This window comes from Phaseolus vulgaris, chromosome 6 (assembly GCF_000499845.2).
Source record: "Phaseolus vulgaris cultivar G19833 chromosome 6, P. vulgaris v2.0, whole genome shotgun sequence".
Classification (NCBI taxonomy): Eukaryota; Viridiplantae; Streptophyta; class Magnoliopsida; order Fabales; family Fabaceae; genus Phaseolus; species Phaseolus vulgaris.
The window spans coordinates 29,769,063-29,780,833 of NC_023754.2; positions in this window are offsets into that span (position 1 = coordinate 29,769,063).

An 11,771-nucleotide genomic window follows, 5' to 3' on the forward strand; every position below is an offset into this window, starting at 1 on the left:
ATAAAAAATATCACTTTTGTCTAATAACATTGTTGAGAGTAAAATGAAAGATGATATACTAATAGATACTAAAATAAAATAAATATATTTTTTTATATGTAAAAAATTATATATTTATAATGATTTTTTTAAAATAAAATACATACAAAAGTCTTATTTTAGACTTGATATCAAAAGTTGTATTAGAGATCTAATGCACATCGATTATAAAGTTCATTTCTTTAATAATTAATATGTATTAAAGTCAGTTTAAAATATACTTTTTAATATGGTATGAGAGTTATTTAAAGTTTATCTTAGTGAATGTGTATTAAGCTTATGATGTCATAAACTACTCATAATATATAGTCTCATGTATGAGTTGGAAGATCTCGACATGAAGAGATATATTGGAGATTCTACATTATTATAGATAAAAACATTTATAAAAAATGCACTTTAAGTTTAACTCAATTTTATAAAATCAATTTATAAAATAAAATTTATATCTATTTATATATTATAAAATATTTTTATTTATATTTGATATTAGATATCTAATTAGTTAAAATGTTATTAGTGACATGATAAGTTAGATTGGATGATAAAAAGTAAAAAACAGAATATAGAAGAACAGTTATATTTAATAGAAGAAAAAATTGAGTAGGTAAAGAATCCATTATCATTATCAGGAAACAGATAGACAGAACATAAAAGTCTAAAATTCAACACTGACATTATTCCCTTCACACTATTTTTATATTTGGTCTGAGTTTGTAATATTTGAGTGTGTGAAATAAATAAAAGAAGGTGTTTAAGGAATATGAGCCACAAATATATAAAAGAAAGAGAATATTATTAATGGAGGTTGGTTACCCACACACATTATTAACACACACTTTCACGTCAAATATGTGATCAAATAAAAGCCACGCAAACGCAAAAACATGTTGCCGAAGCTTCCACGACGCGCATCCAAACCCAAACACTTCCAACGCGTAACCTACGTCACCCCATACCCACGGATACTCATACTAAACACACTAACACGTAAAAAAAATAAGGACAGAAAAATATATATAACTTTTTTTAGTAAAAAATTTTCTTATGGCTGATTCAAATTTTATTTATTTATTTTTGTAATACAATAAAAATTTATACAATTTTAAAAAAATTAATATATATATATATATATATATTTAAATTAATATTTTTTAAATTAGACACTTCATTGATATATATTTTATGAATGTCAATATCCAATACGTGTGTTTTACACGGACACACCATTTAAAGTATCCGAGCCTCATAACTCGTAGGATAACTTAGAAAAAATGTTCACAACTGTTTCTGTAATCCACCATATACATAAAAAAAATAAAATATGAAAATCTTGTTTAAGAGATAACTATAGATAAAAAAAAATTGTATGAAAACCTTGTTTAAGAGATAACAACTAATATTATTGTAATAGTAATTTGTTTTTAAGAGTAAAGAAGGTAAAAATAGTAGTGGAATGAAGTGTAATGATAGTTTTAAAATATTGAGAGTTGCAATAGATGGAAAATTGAAAGAGAAGATAAAGATGTATAATGGCATAATTAGACTCACACACGCTACACGCCTACTTCATTCAATGCTTCACTGTTCTATATAAATTGTTCTCTATATAAGTTTGTCAACAAACCAATAACAAAATAATCAAATGATTAAATATTTTTAAAAACTATACTTGTCCACTTAAAAACCATTAAGTTATATATTAAGTTATATAACAAAAGAGGTAGAGAGGTCGATAAACCAAAAGAAACTATTAGTTAATAAGGATCAAAATATTTTAATTATAAAATAGGAGAATATAAAATAATTACCAACTATAATAGTGTATAAAAATTTAAAGATTAAGCTCAAAATATTAAAAATAAAGTCAGTATGTTGGAAATCCCACATCGACTAGAGATAAGGACATTTCATAATATATAAGTGGGTGCAAACCTCACCCCATAAGCTGGTTTTATGGGGTTGAGTTAGGCTTAAAACCACTTCTTAATATGATATCAGGCTTATACTACTATATAATCAACCACCTTCACTTTCTCACCTAAAAACTTTTGGTTGCAAAAATTTGATTCGCGTGCCGAACAATGCATCTTCATTGGTTATCCTCAGAGTCAAAAAGCATACAAATTATTTTATATAGATGCAGGCACTTCTTTTACAAGTTGGGATGTCATCTTCCATGAAAGTGTTTTCCCATTCTGCCAACAGTCATAGACACAATCATCACCTCCATTACAAGGTATTTTGCCCACTATTGACATTGACTTACCCACTCCTGTCCAACATTCACTCGATCAACCTTCTTCTCTTACCCATCACAATGCACCTAAACCTCCATCAAACCAACTCTCTTCTCCTACTCGTCACAATGCACCTGAACCTCCATCAAACCAACCTTCTTCTCCTACTCGTCATAATACACCTGAACCTCCTTCTCCTACTCGTCATAATACACCTGAACCTCCAGTAGACCAACCTTCTTCTCCCATGCCAAGAAGTTTAGCACCCATTACCAAACCTTCTTCAATCGACCTTCCTGTTCGACGATCCAGTCGCACATCAACCCAACCTTCCTGGCTTCAAGACTACGTAACGGGATCCCAAGCCAATCATTCGACCACTGCCCAAGACCGACCGAATGGAACCAGGTATCCTATGCATCATTTTCTTTCTAATTCACGATTTTCTTCTACACATAGTGCATATCTTGCTAACATCACAGCCACCAAAGAACCTCACACTTATGCTCAAGCTATCCTTGATCCAAATTGGCAAAAAGCAATGGACGAAGAGCTTTCCGCCTTGCCGCTAAATCAAACGTGGACCTTGACACCGTTACCCGCTGGGCAGAAACCCATCGGATGCAAATGGGTCTATAAAATAAAGTACAACTCATATGGTAGCGTCGACTGATATAAGGCGCGCCTTGTCGCAAAGGGGTACACTCAGATTGAAGGTGTCGACTATTCTGAAACTTTTTCACCAACAGCAAAATTAACAACTTTGAGGTGTCTCCTCACCATTGCAGCAGCCAGAAATTGGTTTACTCACCAGCTAGATGTGCAAAATGCCTTCTTACATGACACATTGCATGAAATTATTTACATGGACTTGCCACCCGGGCATCATCGACAGGGGGAGAACATTATATGTCGACTCAACAAATCCCTTTATGGTCTCAAACAAGCATCTCGAACATGGTTTTTAACATTTTCTTATGTGATTAAATCTGTAGGATTTCAACAGTCCAAGACAGATTACTCTCTATTCACAATATGTGGATGATATCCTTTTGACAGGAAATGATTTGACAGAAATTCAGCGTGTTAAAGATTGTTTATTACAACAATTTCGCATTAAAGATCTTGGAGACCTAAAATATTTTCTAGGGATTGAATTTTCCCGTTCCAAAGCTGGTATTTACATGTCCCAAAGAAAATATGCGCTTGATATTTTGCAGGATACGGGACTCACAGGTGCTCGTCCAGACAAATTTCCAATGGAACAATACCTAAAACTCACACCAGACGATGGAGAGTTATTAAAGGATCCAGTCAAATACAGGCGACTCGTGGGACAACTGATATACCTCACGGTTACTCGGCCTGACATAGCATTTTCGGTTCGGACCCTAAGTCAATATATACAGGATCCACGGAAACCTCATTGGGATGCCGCAATTCGAGTCCTAAAGTATATCAAAGGATCACCAGGACAAGGATTGCTATTGCCATCCGAAAACAATCTGACATTGACAGCTTATTGCGACTCAGACTGGGGAGGTTGTCAGACAACTCGGAGATCAGTATCTGGATATTGCATTTTTCTTTGTTCCTCTATTATCTCACAGACAAACGTATCAAGATCATCAGCGGAAGCAGAATACCGCGCAATGGCCAATACTTGTTTGGTTGCGATATCGGATTTAAAGGTGCCATGTAACTTGCCAGCTCAACTTTTCTGTGACAATCAAGCGGCATTACATATAGCAGCAAACCCAGTATTTCATGAACGCACAAAACACATTGAGATAGACTGCCACATTGTGCGAGAAAAATTACAAGCTGGGATAATCAGTCCTTCATATGTACTGACACAGTATCAGCTTGCAGATATTTTTACGAAGGCATTGGGCAAGGAACGATTTTTGACGCTACGACACAAGTTAGGGGTTCTTGATCTTCACCTACCAACTTGAGGGGAGTATTAAGGAAATAATAATTATCAAATTATATGCAATTATTGTATGCAATATTTGACGATATTGTATCCAATTATATGCCATTAATTTAATAATTATAGAATCTCATTATTAGTATCCTACCTAATTATATTGTAATTTGGGGGAGAGAAATCCTATATATTTCCTATACAAGAAGTGATGTAATATACACATAAGAGAATAAGAAACATCTCTTCTTCTTACCATTTTTTATCATTTTCTTACATGGTATCCCACATCGACTAAATATAAGGACATTTCATAATGTATAAGTGGGTGCAAACCTCACCCCATGAACCGGTTTTATGGGGTTGAGTTAGGCTTAAAACCACTTCTTAACACAAATTATAACTCAATCAAATTGATTCTGCACGTAAAATCTATTCGAGAGATCTGAAACCAACCTACTCGAAGAGATCATAAAAGAAATATATCCAAAATATACTAGAGCACGACGAACGAGGAAGGATATTACGAAGTGGCTTTCAAACTACGTAGGATAATCCGAAAATAATATTGAATACATAAAAAAAAAATATTGTAGTGGAAGTTGTACCTTCAAACTATAGTACGAAAAAAATAAATGAGATGACCCATTTATGTATGTTATAGGTTTTATGTAATTAATTCATGGCCCCTCCTGCACCTACTTTTTAGTCTTTTAAGCTACTTTTTTATTTATTTTAATAAATAAGATGTTAAGACTCATTTTTTTTTAGTTTCCCATTGTTTTTTTTATGTATAGAAATAGAATGGAACATCATATTCAATTTTGAATCAGATATATTAATTTATTTTTGCAATTTAAGTTACCGAAAAATTATTTTAAATTTAAAGGAATAAAATAATTATGTTTAAATTGCGAAGAAATTAAAAAAAAATTAAATATTAACCAAATTTAGAGATCGAAAATAATTAGTCCCCGTATTTTTGTATATTTTTTTTCTTTTTTCTTTTGTTTAATAATATTTTTTTTCTTTTTTCTTTTGTTTAATAATATTTTTTTCATGTGATGGTAAATGATGGTTGTTACTTGAGGTGTCAGCCTAGCAGAGATCTTAAGTGACATAGTGATACCTAACATGAAAGCTTTTGTTTAAAAAAAAATTAGATACTAAAAAATTATTCATATTCTAAAGTAGTTTCTGTTATAAAAAAAATTTATAAAATATTTTTAAATTTGTATCTAAATTAGCTACCTAAGTTTTGGCGATTAATATTTTAAATTCTAGATTAGTTCCTAAAAGACTAATAGATACTAATTTAGAATATAAAACAGTAAGTAGTTAAAACCTTGATAGTTAGTGATTAGATATCAATTTAGAAACTATTTTATAAATTTTTATTAATAATAAAAATTACTTTAAATACCAATAATATTTTTAGTTTATAAAATGTCATCTAATTTAATCAAATAGTAACTAATTATTTTAATTTTTAAAATTAATTTCTATGATTTTTAATGAGATTAAAAATTAAATTTAAATTAAATTCGACGAATTAAAAATATATTTTAGTAAAAAATTATATAAAGTATCTTCATGTCATTATTTTGATTACATATGTCATATGTCATGACTATAAAAACAACATTTTCTGATTTTCATAAACTGAAAAATCAAGTTTTAATTTGTTTGAGGGATTAAAGGCACAGTGCTTGAGAAACTTTCTACAGACACAAAATGTAATTAAAAACAAAAATTATAAAAATTATATATATATATATTATTTTATTTTATTTATAAAAAGTTTTCAGGCATAATTATGCTACTTGACATTTCAGTTACGTTGACACCTCAACTAACAACAATCATTTTTCATCACATGAAAAAAGTATTATTAAAAAAAATAAAAAAAAATACAAATATATGGAGACTAGACCAAAACTCATATGTTAACAAAAACGATACATAGGTAGGTTATACCTATTAATAAAGAATTCTAAGAACAGACTAGATGAAAGGGTTCTCTATGAATAAATCATAAATTAGTTAACTTATCAGCACATGCATTCCCTTCACACAAAATATGACTAACCCTAAACCTGAACTTTCCACAGTAATTAAGACAAGTATTTCATCGATTACGAAGCATCTAAGGAACATTTGTCTTAGCAGTAAACGCAACACAAACCAAGACAGAGTCACATTACAACCAGACATTAGTAAGACCCAACTTTTGAGCTTCCTCTAAAGCATATATAACTCCATAAAATTCAGCAACCAAAGCATTCTGAACGTCAAGAAACACAGAGAAAGCTCCAATAAACTCCCCCATACTCCCACGGAAAATACTTTCACAAGCGGCAAGACCTGGATAATCCCTAATGATATTTAACATATATAAAACAAATTTGTCAACAAACCAATTACAAAATAATCGAATGATTAAATATTTTTAAAAACTATAGTTGAACACTCAAGTAAAAACCATTAAGTTATATTACCGAAAAACCATTAAGTTATATTAACGAAAGATTAATTTTTTTTAATTTTTTTTTATGAATACGATAATCTATCTATAAATTGTTTTTTTAACATATGATATAATTCCCCTTTTATTTTTTTAATAATAATATTTTTTTTTATGTGATGAGAGATGATTGTTGTTAGTTGAAGTGTCACTCTAATGTCAAGTTGCATAATGATATTTAACATGAATGCTTTTATATAAAACAAATTTGTCAACAAACCAATTACAAAATAATCGAATGATTAAATATTTTTAAAAACTATAGTTGAACACTCAAGTAAAAACCATTAAGTTATATTACCGAAAGATTAAGAGTATGATATGTGATAACCACAAGAAACAGTCTACCAAATATCATATGATTAATAAAAATTAAAAAAATTAACTATAGATTAGGAAGATGTTATCTTATAAAAAAATTATTTTTTATGAATATTTGTTGAACTTATTATCTTACTCGTTATCAAACTATTTTTAAATATATATATAATATAAGTGGGTACAAACTTCTTCTTGTAACCTAGTTCAAAATAAAGAAATTTACTATAAATATAATACATTTGATAAAAAATAGTATTTATGAAATATTTTATTATGAATAATACATAATTATTTTTAAGTTAATTGAAATATTTTAAATTATTTTTGCCCTTTTTTTTGTCTGGGTCCATTGAAAAATCTATCTAACCACCTACATAACTGTAAAAGAAAAAAAAAATGAATGAGATGGTCCATTTATGTATCTTATAGGTTTTGTGTAATTAATTACTCATAACTTTTCACTTTCACTTCATGGCCCCCTCCAGCACCTACTTTTTACTCTTTAAACCTAAAACTATTTTTTGTCCCAATTTTAAAACTGGTTTTGTAAGTCTTCTAATCTCAAAATAATTTCTTTTTATTATTAAAATTAAATTGTTAAAAAAGTATGCAACTAATATGTATTTAATTTTAAAAAAAAACTATTTTTAAAATGTTTTCTCGTTTTTTTATTTTTATGCTCTCTTATAAAAGTGATTGTTATTACGTCCACAATAATATATACATTTCTTTTCTTTTTTCTTCATTTTTCTTACAATGTCATGAGTTTTTATTTTTAGATTAATAATCGTAATTATAATTTGTAAATACAAGTTTCATTCTATTTCACTAGATTTTGGGATGTAAATTATAAACAAATTTCTCAACAAATATTTGATAATTTATTTCTAAGGTTGCTAAAAAAATATGTTATTAATCACTTAAACTTATTTATATAATACAAAAAGGTTGACATTGTAAGCATCTAGAAAATAACCTTAGAGTAGAAGTGGTATATTTTAAATGATACCTGAATATTTTAAAATGAAAACGGACATATGAAAAATCAGTTATTCAGGTTTCATTTAAGAAAAACCACACCATCTTTCTGAAGGTTTCCCTTTTCCTTACTCTCCCTTCTCTCTTCACTCATCAGTTTGACGATCGGAGTCTGCCGTTGGACTCCTGGTAGTGAACCCTATAAGTTTGCCGGATCAAAATCTCAGATAGAGTAAGTTCCTTCTTAGCCTCTTTTTCTTTTGAGTTAATTTTGATCTTAGTAGATTTTGTACGGGTTAATCTTAGATTTTGTACGGATTAATCTTAGATTTTGTACGGGTTAATCTCTGTTAACTCAAGGTCCTAGTTATATAGTTAGATTTTGATTAGGACTATGTGGTGCAGGTTAATTACCTTTAGGTTTTTGGTAGATTTGGAGCTCTTAGTGAGCATCAACATAAGAGTCTTATTATTTTCAATGAAACCCTAGGTTAGAAGATTCTGGATTTGGAGGTGACGTGGCCACCAATTTCAATTGTTTTTGCTTGCAGGATTGTCTCTTTTGAAGAGTGAAGTAATATATTGACTGAAATGGTTGATTTTGAATCTTTTATATTGATTTTAAGGTGAATAATTTGTTGAAACTATTTGTGATTGAGAATTGAAAGTGTTTGAATGATAATATAAATGAGTTGAACGGTTCTTTTTGAATATTTTGTTGAATTACTTTGATGAGAGGTGGTTGTGTGATTTCAGATTATGATTGATTTAAAGAGCATATATTTTGAATATTTCCTGATGATTCAGTTTATGAACTAAAATTGTCTGTGACAATTTTTAAAGTAAATTATGAGTTGATTATTTTGAGAGCTATGTTGATTGTAATATGAATTCTGGTGTTTTTGGAGATAAGTGATCAAACTTTAATTTTCATGTTGTGGCTTCCTCATCCTTTTTATTAAATACTGTTGATATAGTTGTAGTTGGAAGATAATTTTATTTCATTCTCCTTTTATTGTCTCTCTTTTTGGATAGTAAAACTTGATGTTATTTAGATACACTTTGGAATCCTTTTGATTCAAGACATTTATATGATTAGTGAATGAATTGTTGGGTGTTTTGGAAATTCTAAATTGTGGAATGATTTGATTGTTTGAGGTGGGAGAATTTTATGTTTAGAATATATTTTTAATCAAAACATAGTATTTTCAGGAAAGAAAATACCGTGTTAAGATTGTTTAGGATGTGCATTGACTAGGGATTCGTCTAGAAGGAGATATCCTGACTCTCCTGAGATAATGAAATCATATAGACGAAGTTATTCAGGTGGTGAGAGTCGAAGGAGGTTCATATGAATGGGTAAGTTGTTTGAAAGATAACTAACTTGACTTGTTATATGAGTTAACCATATCATACTAGGAGAGATATGATATTGAGATTCTTTATGCGCATATTTCACACTGAGATAGTATGACACGTGCAGATCTCTGAGTCTAAGTCAACGCACGAGTCTTCCGGAAGTAGAGTCCAGAGTCTATGTGTTATGAGTCAGTAGAAGTCTGACATATGAAATATGAATTTTATGAATGTAATAGACACTTGATGATGGTTTGAGAAATCGTATGAGAATTGATGAATTATGCTTATTAATTTAAAATTTGAATTATATCAAAACTTTTTATATAGATAGCTTATCTCGTTATTTGTTTGTGTTTGTTTCTTTATTTGTGATGATCGTGTTTTACACGGGAGATGAGATTGCAGGTAATAGAGCTCCGCAGCTAGAGAATGAGATAGTTTTATTTGAATGCTTTGTTTTGTTGCTAAAACTTTTGATGTATATATTAAATCCCTATGAAGAGGGATATTTCTTTTGAGATACACATATGAGAAAGTAGTATATATATTATTCGTAATTAGATATTGTTTGTTTTACTTTTATTTCATTATATATATGGGTAAAATTTAGGAGGTTATAGACATAAGATGTTAAGACTCATTTTTTTTTTTAATTTCCCATTGTTTGGTTTTTTATGCATAGAAATATAATGGAACATCATATTCAATTTTGAATCAGATATATTAATTTATTTTTTAAATTTAAGTTACCGAAAAATTACTTTAAATTTAAAGGAATAAAATAATTATGTTTAAATTACGAAGATATTAAAAAAAAAAAATTAAATAATAATCAAATTTAAAGATCGAAAATAATTAGTCACTGTATTAACTAAATTATATATTAAAAAATTATTTATATTTTAAAGTGATTTCTATTATAAATAAAAATTTATAAAATATTTTTAAATTTGTATCTAAAATAACTACCTAAGTTTTGGCGACTTAGATTATATATTAGTCTCAAAAGACTAATAGATACTAATTTATAATATAAAATAGTAAGTAGTTAAAATCTTGGTAGTTAATGGTTAAATATCAACTTAAAAACTATTTTATAAATTTTTATTAATAATAGAAACTACTTTAAATACCAATTTTTTTTTTAATTTATAAAAAGTCTCTAATTTTTTTTTTATATAAAAAGTTTTCATGTTAGGCATCTATGCAACTTGACATCTCAGCAAGACTGACACCTCAAATAACAACAATCATTTGTCATCACATGAAAAAAAATATTATTAAAAGAAAGAAAAAAAAGATACAAAAATATGGAGGACTATACCAAAACTCATATATTAACAAAAACGATACATAGGTAGACTATACATATTCATAAAAAAATTAAATAGTAACTAATTATTTTAATTTCTAAAATTAATTTATATTTAATGATTTTCAGTGAGATTAAAATTAAAATTAAATTAAATTCGATGAATTAAAAATATATTTTAGTAAAAAATTATATAAAGTATCTTCATGTCATTATTTTGATTACATATGTCATGACTATAAAAACAACATTTTCTGATTTTCATAAACTGAAAAAACAGGTTTTAATTTGTTTGAGGGATTAAAGGCACAGTGCTTGAGAAATTTTCTACAGACACACATAATGTAATTAAAAACAAAAATTATAAAATTTATATTTAGCATAAAAGAATATTTATACAAACACACTTTGTGATCCACATTTATACTTGTTTAAGGAAAAAACACAACTGACCTAATATATTATAGTAAAGTTGGTAAGTAATATCCTATTAAATTTAGAGTTTGAAATATATTTAGTCCCTTATAAAGTTTTTAAATTACAGCCACAATTTTCACTTTAGGCTAAATAAAAAGAAAGTTACACTATCAACTATTTATCGTTTTTAATAAAATATAAAAATTGAGAATAAATTATAATTTTATGTACTTATAGTCTTTGTTAGGTGAAGGTCAAAGAAGCTTAATGACTTGAAGTGAAATAAAAGTCATTATTATTTCTATTTTGTTTTTCATATTTTCTTTCAACGACTCAAGTCTCTTCTTCGTCTTTGTCACTTTTCATATGTACAAATTTTGTGGGTTGGAGAAAAGATTAAGAAAAAAAATGAAAACAATTATTATTTTTTCTTAGGCTCATGTTTTTCTATACTATTATTATGATTTGGACATGAGAAAATAATAGTATATATATACTTTTTCAATGACTTATATTTATCTTTAAAATGGCAAATTCTTCCTGCACCATATCAATTTTAACCTCCACCATATCAATTTTTTAAATTTCCAAAACTACCCTTATTCCAAATTAAAAAATCCAAAATAATAATTATAATTGAGAAATAACAAA